Source organism: Mytilus californianus, unplaced genomic scaffold (genome assembly GCF_021869535.1).
Source record: "Mytilus californianus isolate M0D057914Y unplaced genomic scaffold, xbMytCali1.0.p SCAF_9, whole genome shotgun sequence".
NCBI classification, from domain to species: domain Eukaryota; kingdom Metazoa; phylum Mollusca; class Bivalvia; order Mytilida; family Mytilidae; genus Mytilus; species Mytilus californianus.
In genome coordinates, this window is record NW_026262745.1 from 81989973 (window position 1) to 82016051 (window position 26079).

Genomic DNA, 26079 nt, shown 5'->3' on the forward strand with positions numbered 1-26079 from the left:
GGCTTTGTTAACTGGTCATGCAAGATAATTGACTACTACCCTAGGCTAGTGATATGACTTTTTTAACTGGTCATTCCAGATAATTGACCACTACCCTAGGCTAGTGATATGAATTTGTTAACTGGTCATTCCAGATAATTGACCACTACCCTAGGCTAGTGATATGACTTTGTAAACTGATCACTCCTGATAATTGACCACTACCCTAGGCTAGTGATATGACTTTGTTAACTGGTCATTCCAGATAATTGACTACTACCCTAGGCTAGTGATATGACTTTATTAACTGGTCATTCCAGATAAATGACCACTACCCTAGGCTAGTATATGACTTTGTAAACTGGTCATTCCAGATAATTGACCACTACTCTAGACTAGTGATATGACTTTGTAAACTGATCACTCCTGATAATTGGCCACTACCCTAGGCTAGTGATATGGCTTTGTTAACTGGTCATTCAAGATAATTGACTACTACCCTTGGCTAGTGATATGACTTTGTTAACTGGTCATTCCAGATAATTGACTATTACCCTAGGCTAGTGATATGACTTTGTTAACTGGTCATTCCAGATAATTGACCACTACCCAAGGCTAGTGATATGACTTTGTAAACTGATCACTCCTTATAATTAACCACTACCCTAGGCTAGTGATATGGCTTTGTTAACTGGTCATTCAAGATAATTGACCACTACCCTAGGCTAGTGATATGGCTTTGTTAACTGGTCATTCCAGATAATTGACTATTACCCTAGGCTGGTGATATGTCTCTGTTAACTGATCACTCCTAAAAATTGACCACTACCCTAGGCTAGTGATATGTCTCTGTCAACTGATCAATCCTAATAATTGACCACTACCCTAGGCTAGTGATGTGACTTTGTTAACTGATCACTCCTGATAATTAACCACTACTCTAGGCTAGTGATATGGATTTGTTAACTCAACTGATCTGATAAATGACCACTACCCTATATTAGTGGTATGGCTTTGTTAACTGGTCATTCCAGATAATTGACTACTGCCCTAGGCTAGTGATATGACTTTGTTAACTGGTCATTCCAGATAATTGACTACTACCTTAGGCTAGTGATATGACTTTGTTAACTGGTCATTCCAGATAACTGACGACTACCCTAGGCTATCGATAGGACTGTTGACTGATCACTCCTGATAATTGACCTCTACCTTAGGCCATTGATATGACTGATGTCTGATGACTCATGCTTATTGACCACTAGCCTGGGCTATTGATATGACTTTGTAGGCTGATATGACAACCTTAATTTGTGTACCTTCAATTGCTGCTGCCTAAAACCATTACCAATCTCTCCAGTTTCTTTTTTGATTGATGAATATTATCAACCTATCCATTCACTCAAAAGTGTTATAGTCAAATTAATACACAACACATAATAAGTAACTGGAAAGGTACAGCAATTGCTGAAACAAGAAATGTAGATAAATAAATACTCCTTGCACTTTAGTTTTTCATATTAACATGATTAAGTGGACAAGTGAAATTAATATATTTGACCGTAGGTTGAAATTTTAAAAAAATTGTCTAAATTCCCTTAGCAGAAAATTCCCTTACTCCTAGTTTTTACTTCGAACTAAACAAAAAGTAATCAGCTTGTTTTGAACATAATATATCATTTGTAAATTTACCTTTTAAGAGCATATATATATATAAATTATTAATAAAGATACTTCCTTTATTCACAAATTTAAAAGGACAGAATAAACTTAAAGGGGTACATAACTGGACACTGTAAATGTTAACTAACAGAAAGGGTTTGTGGGGCATTCCCTGCTCAATTTGCACACCTCTTAGCAGATTTTTACGTCATTATGTCCAAGTTTTCAAGAAGACTGTTTAAACCTGAAATAATTTTTACACTGATAAATTTTGATGTCACATTTGTAAGGCTACACTTATAAATATTTTAGTTTGCCCTTACCCTACCCAAAGATACATTTTAGAGACAGTGGGTAGGTTGGTAGGCATTTTCTTTTTTCTCACAGCAAAGGGAAATTGAAGTGTCTGATGTTTTTTAGTCTTCATGCCTATCAGATTAAAAGAAAACTTTTTCACATCAGAGCAATACAGAATTTGGGTAGGCAGCTATGTTTTGGGTAGGTAGGGTTAGGGCAAACAAACATATGGTCAATGCATTCCTTTAAAAATAAACAGAATGCAAGGATTACTACAAAAAATTTATAAAATCAGTTAAAGTTGATAACCAGATAGCATGTCTAAATGTTATGATAATCTTAGATGTCTGTAAAATTGTGTACTGATGTTTTTGTTCAATAATATGAAAGAACCCAGGTTTTTAGTTACATCTAAAGATGTCATAGTTTATTTTTATGATAGCTTGGAAAATATATATTTATGGATCAATGGGTAATGATTTTCTTCTGAAATTTATATGAACAACGGGTATATATGTACAGATTCTTGCAAAAAAAAATACATGTACAATAAATGTATTATGAATGAGGTGTCTGGTTTACAACAACAGCCAGATGTCTGTACCAAACCCTGCAACTGTGTGCAAGATGAAACAAACACCCTAGCCCCACCCCCTTCGACCATGTTAATGATGGGATCATAGGTAGCAGTAGTCCAGATAATTATGACAAAAAAAAATAAATTAGCCTTTCAAGACATCATAATTATTGGTTTAATCAGTAATTGAGTTAGGCTAAGGTTTGGTTTTACATTGGTTTATTCTGAGACATATATACAAGTGAATATGTGTCTCTCAAACACTGATTTAGGGGGTGAGCAGGGTGCATTGGACCCCCCTCTTGTAGGGAAAATTTGGTGGATATATAGGGAATCACCCAGGCATGACTGGAGCATATATAGGGACTGGACTACAGATGAGATATATAGCCAATAAAGTCTACAGTAGGGGGCATACGTTTTTTTTAAATGTATGTAGACGATTGAAGCGCTATAATATATTACATATATTTGACCTGTAGTCAAGACTGAAGTCCCTATGCCATGGACTGGAGCAGCCCCCCCCCCCCCCCCCCCCCCCCACTAAATGAAAATTTGGATCTGTTACTGTTGCTGGTTTAATACAGCTCTTCTGTATGTTTTCATATGTAACACATAGGGTAGCCCTCGTATGCATTCGTTGCGTGTAACCCCCCTTTTAATAATCGTCTTTTGAGTGCCTAGATGCCGTGTTTGTACACAATATCTAAAGCTGATTCAGTATTCAAAATACTTAATTTGGTATCGTCTCTGTTCCAGTGATATATGCCCTACATCTTGGGAAATATCTAAGAACTTCTGAACATATTTCTGTTTTCCGCTTGCTGACAGGTCTGTGAAATTAGATAATCGCGCCAATGACGTGATCTCGTATCCCGCGTTGCTTCATACAACTCATGAATATTCATACTACCCTAGGCTAGTGATACGTAGAGTCTACCATATATTTCTTGAGATAGAATTTTGTTATACTTTGCCAAAATGAAGATTTTACTATGCCTTTTTTTCAAAAATATAAAGTATGGGTCACCGTGCTATTTTCCAAGCTATGAGTCGTTGAAAATTGCCTAAATTTGGTTAGATTGTTTATGAAAAAACACATTTATGTGCATAAAAAAAATCTATGAGATAGAATTTTGAAATAAATTGTGAGAAGATAGGTTTTATAATATGTTTTAAGAAAATAAAAAGAAAAAATGGTATCGCCGAACTTGTTTTCTTGCTACAAGTAAAAATTAAAAATGTCCCTATCAGTCCAGTAATACTGGCAGTATATAATTTTTACTAAAAGAGTTATCTCCTCTTAAATGGCTTATTTAAAATGATTCTAAAAACACAAAATTTGATATTTGTTTAAATATTTTGAGTTATACAATAAATCATCAAGTTTTCTTTATATAAATAAACAGTCTTACCAATAAATTGCAAATCTGTCTCCAAATTTGCAGATTTGGGCAAATATCTAGACCGATTTCTGTACTGGGATTGTACAATCCAAGATGGCGGTATACCATGAATCTACCTTAATCATTTTTCACTTTCACTACACTTACTTATAGGTGGCACGGTAGTATTTCCTGGCCCATAAGGGATAATGATAGCCTTTTTAGAATTTTCACCACTTTCTAACACTTCCAAAAATTCTACATTCACAGTTAACTGAAGTACTTTCATTTTACTATTCAGAAATGAATTTGAATGTGTATCATGACCGTTTACTTTTTTTGCTATTTTTAAAAACCTAAGGCCACTAGTGCATTTAGGTCTTTTATCGTGCAGTGAATACAAAATTCTCAAAAATTCTCAAAAATTCATTTTCATCTGTATGTAAAATTATTTCATATTTTCCTACACCTGACTCATCCCTCAGTTTGGGAAAGTATGTTCAGTTGATACTATATTTTTGTCAATCACACTGTTCGGATACATTGACTTAAGTAACAAAAGAGCAACCTAAATTCTGGAATGCAAATACTACCGCGCTACCTATATTCCCCTGTAATTTATACAATATATTTGGTTTACAGTTTGATTCAGAAGAAACACCGACATAGCTAGATATTACAATTAATTATCTAATTACTACCACAATTTGATATTAATAAGTATTGTAATTTTCATTGTTATTAATAAATGTAATGTCAGTATTACAAATCTAATCTTGAATCAATCCTAATCCTATCTTATTTTTGGGAAATATTTTTACAAATTCAAATGTGACGTCACTTTGTGTGTTTTTTTAGAATTTCAAATGTGACGTCACTTTGTGCGTTGAGGCTTTGGCTAACTCGGCTGTGTATTTTTATGTGTTGGATTAAGTTGTTTTATGTAATGTATCCGTTTTTATTCTGTAGTTAGTCCCCACTTCGGTTTTATCATGTATATCTATTATATAGTCATTTTATAAAATTTACTGTTTGCAAAATTATAAATTATTCTAAATAATAAGGATGTTCTTGTCCAAGGCAAAAAACCCTGGCCGTGTTAGGCGCAACTTTTTGGAAGTTTTGGTCCTCGGTGCTCTTCAGCTTTGTACTTGTTTTGGCTTTCAGACTTTTTTCATCTGGGCGTCACTGGTTGGTCTTGCGTGGAAGAGACGCACGTCTGGCGTATTGAATTTTAAGCCTAGTACCTTTTGTTAGCTATTATTCGTGTGTTTCTTTGTCCTATATGTTCTCCCATTTAATTGTATTGTGGTCCTGTCATGTGATGTTGTCGTTTTGGTGTTGTGTTTGATGTTGCCATAAAAGCGGGAGGTTTTGCATGCCACAAAACCAGGTTCAACCCACCATTTTTTTTCTTAAAATGTCCTGTACCAAGTCAGGAAAATGGCCATTGTTATATTATAGTTCGTTTCTGTGTGTGTTACATTTTAATGTTGTGTTTTTGTTGTGTCGTTGTTCTCCTCTTATATTTGATGCGTTTCCCTCAGTTTTAGTTTGTAACCCGGATTTGTTTTTATCTCTATCGATTTATGAGTTTCGAACAGCGGTATACTACTGTTGCCTTTATTTAACGAAAGTAAAGATTTTGACAACATTATTTTGCACAAATATAGAGTCTAAGTCAGATATATTATAAGTACGCTGATGTTGCACAGTTCGAATGATGCACTGCCAATTTAACAGTTTACATCAGAAGATCTCAGAACTTCAAATTTTAAAATTCAAATTTTAATGTCAATCATTGGGATGGCCAACTCGGCAACTGATTACCATAATTGCCTTTTGTTTATTTAGTCTTAAGGCATGTAAGGGATTTAAATCGAGATAATATATAAAATGTCCGGCTGGCTAACAATAATTTTGGAAGCCCTGATTATCTCCCCATAATGATAGATTGTTGAGAAAATTAGAGTTATCTAACATTAATCACAGAGAGGGGTAAGCTAACAATTTTTAATTAGTCCCCTACCAACGAAGTCGAAAGGGACTTTAGGTTTGCACTCTGTCCGTCTGTCTGTCCATCCATCCATCAGTCTGGCAACTCAGCTTTCCACTTTTTTTCTTCGTTCTTGAAGATATTGATTTGATATTTGTCTGATAATTTTGTGCAGAGTTATGGTCCTTGGACTTGAAAAAATTCTCTCATATATTCAGTTTTCCACACTGTTTTTAGTCATGCTTGAAGATATTGACTTGATATTTTCTATTTGTTTACACCATGACAAGTTATAGAATAAGTTAGCATTTTGTTCCAGTATAATGAATTTTTAACCAGTAGGGGACTATGTATTGCCATGCAATACTCTCAGAATGCTTGTTATAGCTTAATTAACGTTAAAACAATTTTCCACTAAAATGAATGTTACTTAATTCAAATATAAGGACTTTGTTAGCAAAACCTACTAATCTTATTAGATATTATGAATTTTTATGACATTAGATAAACAGCTAACTAGTACATGTAGTATATTATTCCAAGATACATCAAGATTGAAAAGACTAAACGAGAGAGTTCACAATGATCTGAATATAAACCAGTTTGAAAACTAACAGCTTAATCTTGTGTAATTACTAGTTCAGTTCATAGTAAGATAAGAACATTTCTAAACTTCAAAGAAAAGCACAGAAGAATAAGGCTATCACCACTTGGCATCATTCTAAAATAGACTGTAAAGAAGCTACTGCTTAATTTGATGAAAAGCTACAACTCTATCTAGCTACTGAGAAGAGCTACAATGTTTATATATAAATTAAGCAGCACATAAACAGTAACAAGAAAGGCTGTTAACCTGTGAACTGTAGACGGCAGCAATTTCAATATTTAAACTTATCAGATTGATGAAGAAAACAGAAACTACATGAGACAAAACAGAAACTGCAATTCCATTAGACCAGTACATCCTACCCTTACCATGAAATCACATTCTCTCACAGATTAACTCCCTCTCTAATTTCCACTCACAATCATATACCATCACCCTCTCCATCATTTTATTTTTTATCCCTCCCTTTCTTGCCCTTTCACTTTTTCGTAACACCCTTAACAACCTACCACCTATACCCCTTCTGCTTTGTGTTAAGTCCCTATGAGAAGATTGGGTTAGTAGATGAATACAATATTATAAGATGTACCAGAAATGGAAGAATTTACATTTTAGAAATATGAAGGAAATTTAGAACTAATTGATACCAAACATAAACATATGATACTGAGCCACTTTTAGAAATGTAGTCTTATTTTCTACACATAATGGTCATCATAGCATTCGTACAAAAGATTAACAGCCAAAGTTACAGAAAGCCAAATTGTTTAATGTAAATTTAAAAATAGAATGCTATTTTGATTGATAAACATTATGAATGCCAAAAGTGTATATTTAACTCTCAATTTTAAAGTGTTTTGGGTGTGTTGATGAAAAAATGCCAAATGATATAAAAATATAAATAGTAAAACAACATGTAAAAGCAAAAAGCCAAATGAAAAAATGCCAAAGTTAAAAAATGCTAATGGTATTAAAAATACCTGTCTGCTAATGTACTAGCCAGCCGTCCTGTGGGTTAGCTAGACTTTAAGGTGCTAGTATGAGCCAAAATTTGTTCCTGTGAAAAAAGTTCCAGTGGAACTAATATCACAGGAAATATGTTCTGGGAGAACTTTTTTCACAGATGATTTCTATATAATTTGTTCCATCTCTATAAAATTTGTTCCACACTTTACCTGGTGAAATAAGTACCGGGGTGGTGAAATTTGTTCCCTACCTAGTGAAATAAGTTCCAGGTTTATGAGATTTGTTCCTTACCTGGTGAAATAAGTTCTAGGTCTGTGAGATTTGTTCCTCACCTGGTGAAATAAGTTCCTTGTCTGTAAAATATGTTCCAATGGTTAAACAAGTTATCTTATACACTGAGCATTTGTCATCAGTGCGTTTAAAGTTATCATTCATATGCATTATAAAAATAAGTATTATATTAATAATATAAGCAAAAAGTATAAATCATCCAATTCGGATCCTGTGGAGTATAGCAAATGTTTAGCATATTTAGTTATATACTCTGTAAAAATATCAAAATGACACTTTTGAGCCAGAAAAGAGTAGAATAAGAAAAATCATTCAGAAAAAAAGTATAGTTAAGGATGAACATATGTACTTATTTGAAAAGGACATAATAACTGATCAATTGTATCAAAAGACATGTAGTTTCTTGAAACTGTGTCATGACCTAAGTACATGTATGACAAGAACAAGGGGCCATGACAGTTAAAAGGAACCAAGGAGGAATACTACATAAAAAATAAATACAAATTATAATACTTTTCAATGGCTTTATTTCGTATCTTTATCCTATGGTTACAGACATCCCTTGATTGCAAATGTATCCCATGCGAGCACACTCGGTACAGCATTTAGCTTGCATTATATAAGTGTAACAAGAAAATATTTCGCTGTGCAATATGTTGCAAAAGTACTAATTTCTGTGAAAATATGTTTGAGCTGAACTTATTAATTTCTATGAAATATGTACATGTTCGTTTAAAACTAATATCACAGAAACTTAAATATTTATCTTATTTATAACTCTAAATACATGTAATATTAATTGGAACAAAATTCATGGAGCTATGATATTTGTTCTGGAACTTATTTCACATTTGGTCATAAAATTAGTTCTGGAACAAATTTTACAGTGCTGGAACATATTTTCTGTGATATAAATTCTGATGGAGCATATTTCCTATGAAATTTGTTCCGGTGGAACAAATGTCACGCCGGAACAAATTTTTTGTTACACTAGTTCACCAAGACAAACGCCCGCAGTGGGTCACCTATCTTTTCTTTTTGGAGTACCAGTTTTTTAGTCTCCGATTTGACTTGGGGGGGCTTAAAATTAACTGAGATAAAATTGAAAAATATATACAAAAAAACAGTCATATGTACAATTTTAAAATTTTGTCTTAAAAAAGGAAAAATATCCCCTTTGACCCCCATTCCCAAATAGATAATAAATTGCTTCGCTGAGCGCAGCTGGATACGACCGCAGAGGTTCAACACTGAACAGTTGGGGCAAAAATGAACACAATATTCGCGCTTGATACAGGTCTGAATTTGGATTGTAATTAAATATTTGACACATACCAGGTTTCTGACACAGAATAACTGTAGTCAAAGAACTTAGAATTGGTTATATTATTTGAATTTATATTCAATGTTTTGCTTTTGTGCAATACACTATGCTGTTGTGAATTGAATATTTGAAGACATTTTCTTTTTAATTTCTGAAATCTGAAATGAGACATCTTACTACACACAATACTGTGCTATTGCTTAATACTGTGCAATTTAAGATTTCTTGCTATTGCGCAATACTGTGCAATAAGATATTTCTTGCTATTGTGCAATATTGTGCAATTGAAGATTTCTTGCTATTGTGCAATACTGTGCAATTGATGATTTCTTGCTATTGTGCAATACTTTGCAATTGGTTATTTCTTGCTATTGCTCAATACTGTGCAATTGTAGATTTCTTGCTATTGTGCAATACTGTGCTATAGCACAATTCTATGCAATTGGAAGATTTCTTGCTATTGCACAATACTTCATATGATAACTTGTGTGTTTCTCCTGTCATATCAATATTTTTTGCTTTTACGTATATCTAATATAATTGATTGAAAAATGGAAAATTAAAAAAAAAATACATAAAATTTATGACCCCCCCCCCCTCCCCAATTATTTTGACCCCCCTTGAAGTAATTACCCCCAAACTCAATCCCAGCCTTCTCTTAGAGGTATGGTACCTTGCAGTACAATTTCAGAGGGATCCATACAATTAAACACAAGTTATTATCTGGAACCTAGAAAAATGCTATTTTTTTGCCCCTTTATTGGCCCCTAATTCCTGAATTTTTGGGCCAATTACCCCCCCCACCTCTTACCAAGTCTTCACATTGAGATATGGAACCTTGTAGTACAATTTCAGAGAGATCCATACACTAACACACAAGTTATTGTCCAGAAACTACAAAATTGCTTGTTTTAGCCCCTTTTTTGGCCCCTCATTCCTGAACATTTGGGACAATTACCCCCAAACTCATACCCAGTCTTCCCATTGTGATATGGAACCTTGTTGTACAATTTCAGAGAGATCCATACACTTACACACAAGTTATGGTCCGGAAACTACAAAATTGCTTGTTTTTTTATCCTTTTTGGTCCCCAATTTTTTTTAAACCGTTGGTACCATAACCCAAAACCAATCCCAGTATTCCCATTGTGATATGGAACCTTGTGGTACATTTTCAGAGATATCCATAGACTTACACACAAGTTATGGTCAGGAAACTACAAAATTGCTTGTTTTTTACCCTTTTGGGGCCCTTAATTTCTAAACCTTTGGTACCATTACCCCCAAAATCAATCCCAACCTTCCCTTTGTGGTATTGAACTAGAAAAATGCTTGTTTTTGGTCCTTTGTTTGTCCCCAACTCCTGCATGTTTGTGACAATTACCCCCAAACTTAATCTCAGCCTTCCCTTGATATGGAACCTTGTGGTACAATGTCAGAGAGATCCATACACTTACACACAAGTTATTGTCCGGAAACTACAAAAATGCTTTTTTTTTACCCTTTTTGGCCCTTAGTTCCCAATCTGTTGGCACCATAACCCCCAAAATGTGGCATTAAACATTGTGGTATAATTTCAGACCAATCGAAATACTTTTACACAAGTAAGTATCCTGAAACTAGAAAAATGCTTGTTTTGGGCCCCTTTTGGGCCCCTAATTTCTAAGCGGTTGGGACCATCATCCCCAAAATAAATCCCAACCATCCTTTTGTAGTAACCTTCTTAAAAAATTTCATAGAGATCCATTCACATAAATTCAAGTTATTGTCCGGAAACCAAATATGTCTTTGGATGACGATGCAGACGATGCTGACGATGCAGACACGACATCATAGCATTATACGAACCCAAAAATTTTTTTGCGGTCGTATAAAAATGTAAACAAGAATATAAGGATGGTATGAGAGCCAATGAGACAACACTTCTCTCAGTCAAAGAAACAATGTATTAAAAGTAAGCAATATATATATATAATAGGTTAAAATATGTTTAGTAATAACATGGCTATTATATTATACTTTAATCGTATGAAAAAAAATCATAGAAATTTTAGTATTAACATGATTAAATATGGCTATATACAGTGATATATGTTCATGGACACTTTTTCATACTTAAGGCCATTTTTCATAGGAAAATTGTGGCTTGGACACATTTAAATAAGTAAATATTGTCCATGGACAGTATTTATATTTATTATGAAAAAAATTTTGTTAGACATTATTTCATAGGGAACATTATTAAGTCCTATGAAACCTCCTCCCCCACCCAACACATTCTTTAAATTCCTGTCCAAAGTCAGGAGCCTGTGATTGAATGGCTGTAATTCTAATATTATAGTTTTAGCCTAAATCAGACATAGGTTTTCTCATTTTATTTTATCTTTTAAATTGGTTCATGACTGCCTTTTATAGATGCTATAGAGTTTTATGGCTTTAAGGATCATTGTTGAAGATTGTATGATGACCAAAAGTAGCTAGCATCTACATCATTTGGTATTTGGTGTATAAGTGTCTCATTTGCAATTATACAACAACTCCTTACTTTAGCTCACCTGGCCACAGCAAGACAAGAAATATGACAAGGACAAAACTGTTGGTTAACTCTGTAAAGGAGTAATTGCCCCTAATTGATGATTTTTACCAATTTTAGTGTTTTTCCTTTTAATTCAAAAACTATAAAAGATAAAATAAATGGGGAATGTGTCCATAGGGACTCAGATGATGTTCCAGCTAGCATATAACGTTATAAAGGGACATAACTCACTAATTGTATAAGTGATGCTACCAAAATTTGAACTTAAACTGAGTTTTGTGGTAATAAGCATTGTATATACATTTCATAACATTTAGTTGAGACAAACTGAAGTTGGAAACAAAAAATTCAGCAACTTTTCTATTTGTAAAAAAAACATAACTTTTGAACGGTAAAAGTGACGCCACCAAAACTCAAACTCAATCTGTTTTTTTGTGGTAATGAGCATTGTGTATAAGTTTCATATCATTTGGTTGAGTCAAACTGAAGTGGGAGAACGTAACAAAAAATTCAGCATTTTTTTTCATTTGTAAAGGGGCATAACTCTTGAATGGTAAAAGTGATGCCACCAAAATTCAAACTTGTCTTGTGTTTTTTGGTAATAAGCATTGTGTTCAACGTTTCATAACATTTGGTTGAGGCAAACTAAAGTTAGAAAACCGAAACCAATTTTGGGACGTAGGTTTGTACAGACAGACAAGGGTTAAACTTAATGCCCCCTCAACTGCGGCAGGGGCAATAAAAAAATTCAGAGCAGAAATGATCATGAGGACAAGATTCACAAAATAATCACCAAAACAAAATCTTCAGATATTTTTTTTAATATTCAAAAGAAAATGTATGGTTTTTTTTGGGGAAAACTCAGAAGTACTCCATTTAAATGTTATTGCCACTGAATGTTAATCAAACAAGTAACCATGGTAACTACATGTAGTATGTTAATTTGGATACTGTTGTTTTGTGTATCATACTTTGATATTTTTATATTTTACATCAGATTTTAGTAAATTTAATTCTAAGTAATTAATGAGTAGTTTCTAGTAATGCATCAGTGGTTTTATTTATTGTAAGACTTCTTTCTTCATGGCTCAGTGAATTTTGATCCATTGAGTATTAGTTTACTCTCTAGGTTTAACTAGTTTGTGCTATGAAAACTCTATCTCCTTTATGATAATTGGTTCATTAAGTCATGTGTCTATTTAGGAGGGAAATTCTTTTGTTAAGTCAGACTTTACTTATATTTTGAACTGATTGGAGCTGTGCTGTTCCTTATATAATTTTATTCAAATTTGGTGGACATCTTTGATTTTTTTTCAAATAAGGTCAGTGTTCCATAATTAATACCTCACATGCCTTCTAATATACTGATATGAATTAATGTATTACATTAATGATTTTGTATGAATGGTCAAAATGAATGATTTCAAAATAAAAGGTTCAAATGAATGATTATTATGAAACATAAAAGCACATATTTATAAAATATTGGTTCAATCAGATAAGTCTAAATAATCATTTTATAAGAATTTATGCCAAACAATATTTGAATATCTCGGTTATTGCCAAAAAAATTAAAAGTAATTATGTATTGGACCCTCCCTTTTTTTTTTTACATTTAATGTAAATGAATGGGGACATATGGTTGGAAACCCCCTCCCCCTTTTTATCCTGGGTTGGAACCCCCCTCCCCCCCTTATGTAATTGCTGGATCCGCCCCTGGAAACATTACAGCTTAAAGAAACTTCAAATTGCAAAAATGATCAACAAGACAATATCTACAAACAAGTCAAACTTTAACGAAATTAAAAACTACTCATTATTAGAGTTATTGACTGTTTAATGATGACTTTTATCATTTGTTTTCCCTTTCTGAAAAACAATAATAATATTTTACATTTAACTATTAAAGATAGAAAGCCACTTTAATAGCAAAAATGATGAGCAAGACAAGATCTGCAAATATGTCAAATTTTGCCAAAATCGTGATTGCCCTTATATGACAAGTTTGCTCAAACCAACAAACTCCCTAGAGCCATCTCGTTGATATTGTCATATTAAATGAACAGAGTTATCTTTCTTTGTACTGATTATTAATATTGCAGGGTCAGATTTTTATTATACTACCAAAACTACTCAGTTTTGTACAAATATTCTAAAAATAATATGCCTATTTATTTATCCTAATTGACATGTTTTTATGTTTTGCAGGAAATTTCTATTAGTAAATGAATCAAATGAAGAATCTTCATGGTTAAATGCATAGAAAGGATATTTGAAGAGAGCCAATGATTGACATAAGGAGAAGCAGTTATGAATTTTGAAATTGATATAAAGGAGAGGTCATTCATCACAGAAGATTTAATCAAAGATTACAGGTAGGAGACTTGATCGGTTGTGTTATATCAATAGTCATAAATAAAAAAGATGTGGTACTATGATTGCCAATGAGACAACTATCCCTGAGAGTCCAAATATTGCAGATTTAAGCAATGGTATGTTACTATGGCTTTCAAAACCCATACCATATCTTCAGCTATGCATCTGCTTAGACATTGCTTGTTTACTGTAATGTGGCAAATGTTTAATGCATATTCAAGATGATACAAAATGTTAATAGATGTAAATAACTTAAGTAGCTTCTAAAAATTTTGTAAACATTGTTGGAGAGGGGAGGAACTAGCTATGGACGAAAGATAGGAGGTGGTGGCAATAAAATTTGCTTTGCAACAAACCATCTGCAGATTCTTCATATAAAAAGTTGTTACACAGGAGACGACCAGTTATTGAATAGAAATAGAAACATTTGCGTTCTTGTATTATCACTCAAATTTCCAGATCAGATCGAAATTTTTCTGTTAAATATATTGGTATGCAATCCTATACATGCTATAAGCATTTGCTCATCTCATTTCTATGGAAATTACATTGTACTGTTCCCTCATCATAGTTCATAATCTATGAAAAGTTAGTATCAGAAAAATGTAATTAATATAGGTTCAAGTTTGTGCTTTATCCAGTTTAGAGGGAACCGCTTTTAAATTTTAGTCAATGAATGGTAGTTTTGGTATAAAATTGTATAAGAATGATTAGCATTGGCATTTCTTGTCTTCGTGGAAATTATTCAACCCTACATCTCAGTCTTAATTCATTGACATTGGCTACAGAATGTTTGCATTGTCACAAACAAAAAGAAGACATAGGTCTTATACTTCTTTGGCATTATGGTTTACATGTTTTATGAACAATTGCCATTTGAAATTCAGGAGTAACTTCAAGATATAATTTTTTTTATTCATTTTCCATATTCTACATGGACTATTGGACTAATATTCATAAATTCCATATTTTACCTGGTACTATTATACTCATCAGTTTCTAGGGTCAATATTTTGACCCTACAGTATAGATTTGTTTTTTACTGAAAAAACATATTGGCATAAAGGGACATAACTGATCATGAAGAATGGTAAAAGTGATGCTACCCAAATTTGTACTTGAACTGAGTTTTGTGGTAATAAGTATTGTGTATTATAACTTTCATACCATTTAGTTAAGGCAATCTAAAGTAAGAGAACTATATGACCTCAAATGCATTGATCGTTAAAAAAAGGGGGGTTCCAACCCCAGCAACCCTCCCCTGGATCTGCCATAATGGGGCCTCGGTGGCTGAATGGTCTAAGTAGTGAAACTACTGTATCACTAGCCTGTAAATAGATATAACAGTGATATCATACTTTAACTTTGTTTAAACCTGTTTATTTACTTTTGACTTTAATTATTTGTCCCTTGTAATTTTTTATTAACTGTGTATTTGCATTCAGGTGTCACAGGTCAAATTTATTTGTTCATTATGTGTTAATTTACGTTTTTTGATTGAGTTAAGCCTTCCAATTGATATTTTATAGTGTGTTTTTCTATGTTGTGATGTTATACTATTGTTTCAGAAAAGGGAGAAGGTTTGGTACCATTAAAACTTTTAATTCCGCTGCAAATGTTTGCACCTGTCCTAAGTCAGGAATCTGATTACAGTAGTTGTCGTCTGTTTATGTAGTTCATACGTGTTTCTCAATTCTGGTTTTAATATAGATTAGAACATTGGTTTTTCCGTTTGAATGGTTTTACACTAGTAATTTTTTGGGGCCCTTTATAGCTTGCTGTTCGGTGTGAGCCAATGCTCTGTGTTGAAGGCCGTACCTTGTCCTATAATGGTTTTGTAACAGGGTTCTTGGACAGAATAAAATGATTCGTCTAGATGTTTAAGATGTTTATTTATACGACATATATAAATGACCCTGAAAGTACACAAATAACAAAACATAAATACAAAATGTACATAGACAATACGGTGTACAAAGGGATATAACTCTAATTCTTATAACGGAAAGTACATGTATAAAATACGATAAACTGGCTCTTTTCTATAAGAATACAACCAATACTATTAAAGTGTATATTTCATAAATATATAAATTCAATCAAACTTAATTGTAAACCAAGTCAGGATTAAGTGCTACATTATGTCCAATAATCTTACGTTAATCATTCATTGATTTATGAATGAACTATTTGATACTATAATGTTTACATGTAATTATTGACATACAGGTAACTACTATTCAGAAGACACAAACAATACATTTACTGAACTTAAATTAAATAGACAAACACGGACAATACAGTAAACTAAAAATACATTGAAAACACTGATCTTACCATGTATATGGTACAAAGGTCTATCTCCTATTTGGAAACATCACCAAATCATAACATCGAGATATTCTGGTCCTGTTAAAAATACAAATATAACCTACATAAGTCTAATGAACTAAATTATATCTGCATAACATTTATACTCAATAAGTATAATGTTCAATAGACATTGCTTTAGACCTTTTATAATAATAATATAACTGTACCAATACATGTATCATTAATATATCTATGATATATTAATTCTCTGAGTTCATGAAAATACTTCTTTAAAATAAAATATCTATCATTCATGCACAATCATTCTGACTTATTCAAAAATACATTTTTCTCTCAGATTCAAACTAAAGGAAAACTGTGTCAATATTAAAGACTTAGAAATATTAGTAACTGACCTGATTAATGTGGAATTAGTATCCAGAATATAATGTATATAACTTATTTAAATATGGCTGCTGTATTGTATAGCTTTCTCTCAAGGTATTCAAAAAGTGTGGTAAAACTTTTAACTCAGTGACTATGACCAATAAAAGACAAGATAATATGACACATGACTGACTGACTAATGAACCAGAAAAATAGATTAGAACTACAGTACTAAGAAGATATAACATACCAAGAAAATAAGATTGCATAAGAGAATAGAAGAATTGATGAACTCTTAAAATACACTTAATAAAACTACTTATTAATATTAATTATTCTGAAAGAAAATAAATATTAATGTAAAACACTCTACCACAGTTTACTTTTATAAATTTTAACTTGGATGGAGAGTTGTCTCATTGGCACTCATACCACATCTTCCTATATCTATATAAGAAGTTATCCCAGGCTCAGTATACTTCTAGGATATTGATTGTTTAACACACGTGGTTACAAAACCCATAGCCGCTGCTCAGTGTTGCTAAACCATATACCGGGCACTTCAGTGGCGTAGCCAGGTTCTGTGTGCAAAGCTCTGGTAGGGGGCAAAGCCCGCCTGAAGCTCAGAGAATTAAGTAAACACAAAGAAGAATTTTGTTGTTGGAAATTTATCTGTTCTGTCTAATTTTCTTTAGAATTATATGTAATGACAGGGTCCAGTTATACCTCGATAAACGGACATGAGTGTTGGACTGATTCAGTGACAACAATTTGTTTATAAACCAGTATAATGCTGCTCTACTAACTTGCCTATTGAATATGCTAGAGAACTCATCGGAGACAATCGACCTTCAAAGAGTGATGCAAACAATTTTGTAATATATGTAGGCTGTAACATAATATTATGAAATAGATAATACATTGGCTTAGTCATAGGCCCTATCGTTGCTGGTTTTTGGCCGCTATGACAACACCAAAGCAGTCAGCTGATTACGAACAAGTCAATACAGAAAAGGTGCACAAATAAAACCAATAGTTATGCATTTTTAAGATTGATTAGTACGAGGAAAAGGAGCTGAAGAACAAATCATGCGGACTCAAAACAATCCAATTATTCAAGTTTGCTTGACATACCGATAAATGGGAATAAAAGGAAATGGTTACACGCAAGCGAGACAGCATTTTATCGACATAGATAAAAAAAAAAACGTCAAACGATATTAACAAACGTCCTCCAACAATGGACAAGTGTTTAAATAATATATATCAAGCTCTAAACCGGCCAGAGCAACACAGTTGTGAATACAATTTGCAGAGACTATAAAAGATCTGTCATTGACACCAAATTTCAAAAATGACAAAATTATAAAGATAGAGTGACTTCCTGACTTCATCTTGGGTAAAGCACATAATCATGAAGCGATGTGAAACTAATTCTTGAAATCGGTATCTTCCAATTTTTTTCAATGTGAATTAACGAAATTGTGGTGTATAAGACAGCAACCAAACGACACACAAAAATAATAAAAGACCTCTAGAGGTCAACGCATCTGGTTTTTGTCGAGCCTTCGTTTTTGGTCGAAAAAGCGAGACATAGCGATCCTACATTCCGTCGGCGTCGGCGGCGGCATCCACAAATATTCACTCTGTGGTTAAAGTTTTTGAAATTTTAATAACTTTCTTAAACTATCCTGGATTTCTACCAAACTTGGACAGAAGCTTGTTTATGATCATAAGAAAGTATCCAGAAGTAAATTTTGTAAAAATAAATTCCTGTTTTTCCGTATTTTACTTGTAAATGGACTTAGTTTTTCTGCCAGGAAACAATACATTCACTCTGTGGTTAAAGTTTTTAAAATTTTAATAACTTTCTTAAACTATCCTGGATTTGTACCAAACTTAGACAGAAGCTTGTTTATGATCATAAGATAATATCCAGAAGTAAATTTGTTAAAAAAAAAATTCCCATTTTTTCCGTATATTACTTATAAATGGACTTAGTTTTTCTGCCAGGAAACAATACATTCACTCTGTGGTTAAAGTTTTTAAAATTTTAATAACTTTCTTAAACTATCCTGGATTTGTACCTAACTTGGACAGAAGCTTGTTTATGATCATAAGATAGTATCCAGAAGTAAATTTGTTAAAAAAAAATTTCCTTTTTTTTCCGTATTTTACTTATAAATGGACTTAGTTTTTCTGCCAGGAAACAATACATTCACTCTGTGGTTAAAGTTTTTAAAATTTTAATAACTTTCTTAAACTATCCTGGATTTGTACCAAATTTTGAACAGAAGCTTGTTTATGATCAAAAGCTAGTATCTAGAAGGAAATTTTGTTAAAATTTGTACCTGTTTATCCGTATTTTACTTATAAATGGACTTAGTTTTTCTTCCAGTTAACATTAAATACAGTCTGCAGTTAAAGTTTTTAAAACATGTATTAGATTCATAAACTATCCTGGATTTATACCAAACTTTGACAGAAGCTTCTTACAATCAAAAGATAGTATCTAAAGGAATATTTTTATTGATTTTTTTCCTCATTTTTGTTGAGCCTGCAATTAACAGCAAAAGTAGGCGAGACACTGGGTTCCGCGGAACCCTTACGAATTTTTAGTAAATGCATCGCTTAGCTTCTACATTCAGTGGTGTAGCTACCTAAGGCTCGACTAGGCACGTGCCTATACATAAATTTGCCAATTATATACCCCTTTGGAATAAAAAAAAAAATACACATTGTAATTCTAATGCGTATTATTATTTATACGGTGCCCATCCGTATTCAAACACCAATCTGTACCCTTCGGTGCATAGGATTATTTTGATTTTATTGACAATGCCCGTTTCATCGGCAACTAGTGAAAGATCCTTCAGTGCGATGCGACGCATCAAGTCCTACCTGAGATCGGAGATGAGCGACTTTCTAATCTATCCCTTCTTCATACCCACCCACACCTCAATGTTGAAGTTGATGAGAGTATAACTGATTTTATTGGCAGAAAAAAAACGTTGACTTGACTTTGAATAAGTGTATCATTGACTTTGTGTATGAAACTGGATCTGAAAGTTATTCATAAAAGTTCAGAAATTTTAGATTTGTTTAACCAATTTTTCCCCAATGAGTTAAAAGATTCGTTCGAAAAAGTTGAAAATCGTTTCCCTTGACCCTCTGTGGGCCTTAAGATTAAAATAGTCCAAACAAGTTTTCGCCTCGCTCTCTGCACGCTAATAACACTTGCAACAACTCTTTGAGGGGTCTGCTGAAAGGCAAAATATCTGTCCCTATCCAATAAAGATCAATAAACCCTAATTTTCCAATGGCATTTTCAAAAGTTCAGACCTTCATCCTGGACGACCCCTATTACAGGACCTAGTGGCTAACTGTTGTATTTACTAGTATCGTAAATTTGTTTTTGTCCTGATCATGCAAAACTATTTGCCACTGGATGTTTAGCAATAAATCAATCAACTATCTTCCAGTAATCTCAGATCTGTGTGTAATGACCACATTAATTCAAATTCCTAAGCAGGTAGGGATTTTACAGTAGAAGATATAAGAAAATATGACTTTCTTGAATATTGTTACGATAGTATGAACAGAACAGAACTTCTGCATTAGGCATCGACTGTGTGTGTGTTTGTGTGGCTGGGGTGAAGGTTTAAGAATCAAAAGATCAATGGTTCAGGTTGATGTCTACCCCAAAGCATAGTATTATTATATAGTAATCTCAGTGTTTACGTGCCTATTTTTAGCTCACCTGGGCCAAGTGAGCTTTTCTCATCACTTGGCGTCCGTTGTCTGTCTAACCAAGATGGCCGCCATGGCTATAAATAGAACATAGGGGTAAAATGTAGATTTTGGCTTATATCTCTGAAACCAAAGCATTTAGAGCAAATCTGACATGGGGTAAAATTGTTTGACAGGTCAAGATCTATCTGCCCGGAAATTTTTTTGACAAATCGGACACCCCGTTGTTGGGTTGCTGCCCCCGATTTAGTAATTTTAAGGAAATTCTGCAGTTTTTGGTTATAATCTTGAATATTATTATAGATAGAGATAAACTGAAAACAGCAATAATGTTCAGCAAAGTAAGATCTACAAATAAGTCAAATGACCTAAATTGTCAGTTGACCCCTTAAGGAGTTATTGCCCTTTATAATCAATTTTTAACCATTTTTCAAAAATTTTAGTAATCTCTTAAAAAAATCTTCTCCTCTGAAACTACTTTGACAAATTTAACCAAACTTGGCAATCATCATCTTAAGGGTATGTAGTTTTAAAAATGTGTCCAATGACCCTGTCCACAAACCAAGATGGCTGACATGGCTAAAAATAGTATATAGGGGTAAAATGCAATTTTTGGCTAATATCTCTGAATTTAAAGCATTTAGAGCAAATCTCATTCATTAAAATATGTTCATTAAGTCAAGATCTAACTGCCCTGAAATTTTCAGACAAATCAGGCAACCTGTTGTTGGGTTCCTGCCCCTGAATTGGTAAATTTAAGAAATTTTGCAGTTTTTGGTTATTATCTTCAATATTATCTTAGATAAAGATAAACTGTTAACAGCAATTATGTATAGCAAAGTAAGATCTACAAATAAGTCAACTTGACCAAAACAGTCAATAAGGAGTTATTGCTTTTTATAGTAAATTTTAAACAATTTTCGTAAATTATGTAAATTTTTGTAATTTTTATACGACCTCAAAAAAATTTTTGTGGTCGTATATTGGTATGACATTGGCGTCGTCGTCGGCGTCATTGTCCGAAGACACATTAGTTTTCGCACTTTAACTTTAGTTTAAGTGAATGGATCTCTATGAAATTTTACCATAAATTCAATACCACAAAAGGAAGGTTGGGATTGATTTTGGGGGTTATGGTACCAACAGTTAAGGAATTAGGGGCCAAAAAGGGGCCAAAAGTAAGCATTTTTGTAACTTCCAGACATAACTTGTGTGTTAGTTTATGGATCTCTCTGACATTGTACCACAAGATTCCATATCACAAAGGGAATGCTGGGATTGATTTTGGGGGTAATTGCCTCAAAATTTTAGGAATTAGGGGGCAAAAAACAAGCAAATTTATGTGGACAAATACGTTAGTACAAAACATAATTTAAAGCAGTGTAAGGGAGATAAATCAAATATATCATTTGAATTATCTCCCTTACACTGCTTTTAAATTATGTATAAAGTAATGGTTAATGAACAATTAAGACAATTTAAAACAGTGTAAGGGAGGTAATCCACATACAACGTTTTTATTACTTCCCTTGCACTGCTTTTAAATTATGTTTAAAGAAATGCATATTTATAAAGGAAGACCAGTAAAAATATCTGCATCTTTTTTTTTTTACAAAAAAATCCATATGAAAGATTTGACACCATATTTTAAATTCTATTATAAAATAGATTAAGTTAGCACTATGGTTAATTTAAATGGGTAATTATGGTTGCAAATTCCAATGGAAATTTGAATTGAGATTATGACCATATCTTGAGGGAAAGAATTTTTTGGGGGAAAAAAGGGGGGGGGTAAAAAGAAATTGTGGGGGTCCAATTTTTTCTCATTTCAGATTTCAGAAATTAAAAAGAATTATTCTTCAAATATTATTTTTTTTTCAAATTTCAAATATTGAAAAATTTCAAGAAGTAATCTTTAATTGCACAGTATGGCGCATTAGATTTGTAAAATCTTTGACCACATTTATTTATTTGTTATGCCAAATCTGACCATGTATTTAGATTTTTAATTTTGGGTCCAGTTTTCAAATTGGTCTACATTAAGGTCCAAAGGGTCCAAAATTAAACTTAAGTTTGATTTTAACCAAAATTGAATATATGGGGTTCTTTGATATGCTGAATCTAAACATGTATTTAGATTTTTCATTTTGGGCCCAGTTTTCAAGTTGGTCCAAATTGGGGTCCAAAATTAAAATTTGTTTGATTTCAACAAAAATTGAATATATGGGGTTCTTTGATATGCTGAATCTAACCATGTATTTAGATTTTTTATTTGTGGGCCCCACTATCAAATTGGTTCATATTGAGGTCAAAAGGGTCCAAAATTAAACTTTGTTTGATTTCATCAAAAATTGAATTATTGGGGTTCTTTGATATGTCAAATCTAACCATGTATTTAGATTTTTAATTTTGGGTCCAGTTTTCAAATTGGTCTACATTAAGGTTCAAAGGATCCAAAATTAATCTTAGTTTGATTTAAACAAAAATTGAATATATGGGGTTCCTTGATATGCTGAATCTAAACATGTATTTAGATTTTTGATTTTGGGCCCAGTTTTCAAGTTGGTCCAAATTGGGGTCCAAAATTAAACTTTGTTTAATTTCAACAAAAATTGAATATATGGGGTTCTTTGATATGCTGAATCTAACCATGTATTTAGATTTTTTATTTGTGGGCCCCGCTATCAAATTGGTTCATATTGAGGTCAAAAGGGTCCAAAATTAAACTTTGTTTTATTTCATCAAAAATTGAATTATTGGGGTTCTTTGATATGCCAAATCTAACCGTGTATTTAGATTTTTAATTTTGGGTCCTGTTTTTTAAATTGGTCTACATTAAGGTCCAAAAGGGTCCAAAATTAAACTTAGTTTGATTTTAACAAAAATTGAATTCTTGGGGTTCTTGATATGCTGAATCTAAACATGTGTTTAGATTTTTTATTATGGGCCCAGTTTTCAAGTTGGGCCAAGTTGGGGTCCAAAATTAAACTTTGTTTGATTTCAACAAAAATTGAATATATGGGGTTCTTTGATATGCTAAATCTAACCATGTATTTTGATTTTTGGGCCCTGTTATCAAATTGGTCCACATTGAGGTCAAAAGGGTCCAAAATTAAACTTTGTTTGATTTCATCAAAAATTGAATTCTTTGGATTCTTTGATATGCTGAATCTAACCATGTATTTAGATTTTGGATATTGGACCATACTAGGTAAATTAAAAAAATTTAAGTTCTCAGACCACATTCATTCTGTGTCAGAAACCTATGCTGTGTCAAATATTTAATCACAATCCAAATTCAGAGCTGTATCAAACTTGAATGTTGTGTCCATACTTGCCCCAACTGTTCAGGGTTTGACCTCTGCGGTCATATCAAGCTGCGCCCAGCAGAGCATTTTATTTACAAAATATTTTCCTTTGAAACTACTGAGCCAAGTTCATTATAGATAGAGAAAATCGAAACAGCAAGAATGTTCAGTAAAGTAAGATTGACAAAAAACATCATCATCACCAAAACATAATTTTGTCATGAATTCTATTCTCATCTATTATGTATGTCCTTTGTTTAGTATGAACATAGACCAAGGTGAGCGACACAGGCTCTTTAGAGCCTCTAGTTTTGTACTTGTATCAGGCCATTAGTTTTCTTGTTTGAATTATTTTACTATGGTAATTTTGGAGCCTTTTATCTATGACCATGTTCTGTGACTTAAAGTAGTTAATTTCTGTGCCATTTGGTCTCTTGTTGAGATTTGTCTCATTGGCAATCATTCCACATCTTTTTTATTATCATTTACCAATTATTCAAAATTGATTAAACTAAACTTTACATATGAATGGCTGATTAAACTTAAACATGCATACTTTAGGGATAATAAATCTTATTTTTACTTTTCAGTATGTTGAGAGAAGTTCAGAACAAGCAATTTGGTTGAAGAGGAGTTGTCAACACGTCATCTTTGAACAAGGTCAATTGTATTAGAAGTGAATCCTTAACAGAAATGAGACAATAATCAAATAATTCAAAGACTACATGGATGTTATCTGGACTAGCATTTGTATGACCTAAATGTGGTATTTTTCATATGAACACTTACAAGGCAGATAATAGTCTGTGACAAACATTTGTATGCAATTAAAGACTTGAAGAACTTGTACGGTATTCTTCAGATTTCAGTAGAATTTGTTTAAAATGGTACATTCTTGGTATGAATTGAAGAATTTTTGCTCATTTAAATGAATTATGAAAATGTTTTATATGTTTAGAATAAACAAAAACAACATAAAAGATAGACAAATTTTTATTTTCTTTCTTGAAACTTATAACAGAATAAATTGTCATATGCTAATTCTTGATAGATGTGCTGCCAGAAATTTATCAAGTCTATTTTTAGCCTGAAAGTGCAACTCAATGCACGGGTTATACACACAGGAAACAACATTTATTTCTCAACCATATAAAAAATAAGGATATATGGAAGGGTTGCCAATGAGAATAACTATCCTTGAATGCAAATGATATAAACTATATAAGATATCTCATTAACTATATAAGATATCTAATAAACTATATAAGATATCTTATAAACTATATAAGATATCTTATAAACTATATAAGATATCTAATAAACTATATAAGATATCTTATAAACTATATAAGATATCTTTAATATAAACTATATAAGATATCTCATTAACTATATAAGATATCTCATTAACTATATAAGATATCTCATTAACTATATAAGATATCTCATATAATTTTATAAGATATCTCACATATTATATAAGATATCTTATATAGTTTATAAGATATCTCATATAGTTTTTGTCGAGCCTGCGACTTTTGTCGCAGAAAGCTCGACATAGGGATAGTGATCCGGCGGCGGCGGCTACGGCGGCGGCAGGGTTAGCTTACTTCTTAAAAGCTTTATATTTTAGAAGCTAGAAGACCTGGATGCTTCATACTTTGTATATAGATGCCTTATGTTACGAAGTTTCCGTCTGTCATATATCCAATGTCCTTGACCTCATTTTCATGGTTCAGTGACTACTTGAAAAAAAAGTCAACATTTTTTGTAATGTTAATTCTTTCTTATTATGAGTAATAGGATAACTATATTTAGTATGTGTGTACCTTGCAAGGTCCTCATGCCCGTCAGACAATTTTCATTTGACCTCGACCTCATTTCATGGATCAGTGAACCAGGTTAAGTTTTCGTGGTCAAGTCCATATATCAGATACTATAAGCAGTAGGTCTACTATATTTGGTATATGGAATGATTGTAAGGTGTACATGTCCAACTGGTAGGTGTCATCTGACCTTGACCTCATTTTCATGGTTCAGTGGTCAAAGTTAAGTTTTTGAGTTTTGGTCTTTTTTTCTAATACTATATGCAATAGGTCAACTATAAATGGTGTATGGCATGATTGTAAGGTGTACATGTCTAGCTGGCAGGTGTCATCTGACCTTGACCTCATTTTCATGGTTCAGTGGTCAAAGTTAAGTTTTTGAGTTTTGGTCTTTTTTTCTAATACTATATGTAATAGTTCAACTATATTTGGTGTATGGAAATATTTTATGATCTATATGTCAGTTACGCAGGTTTTATTTTACCTTGACCTCATTTTC

General features: G+C 32.6%; 1 long non-coding RNA gene across 2 annotated transcripts; it reads left to right on the forward strand.

Annotated features, from left to right (window-relative positions):
• The first annotated feature begins 5850 nt into the window (after positions 1-5850).
• Positions 5851-24603, forward strand: LOC127716528 (uncharacterized). Of its 2 annotated transcripts, none has more exons than XR_007988980.1 (3): positions 5851-5898; positions 13829-13995; positions 24345-24603. It is a non-coding gene; the product is annotated as an uncharacterized LOC127716528 (long non-coding RNA). The 2 variants fall into 2 exon arrangements; XR_007988979.1 differs by lacking the exon at positions 5851-5898 and adding an exon at positions 12725-12942.
• The last annotated feature ends 1476 nt before the right edge of the window (positions 24604-26079 follow it).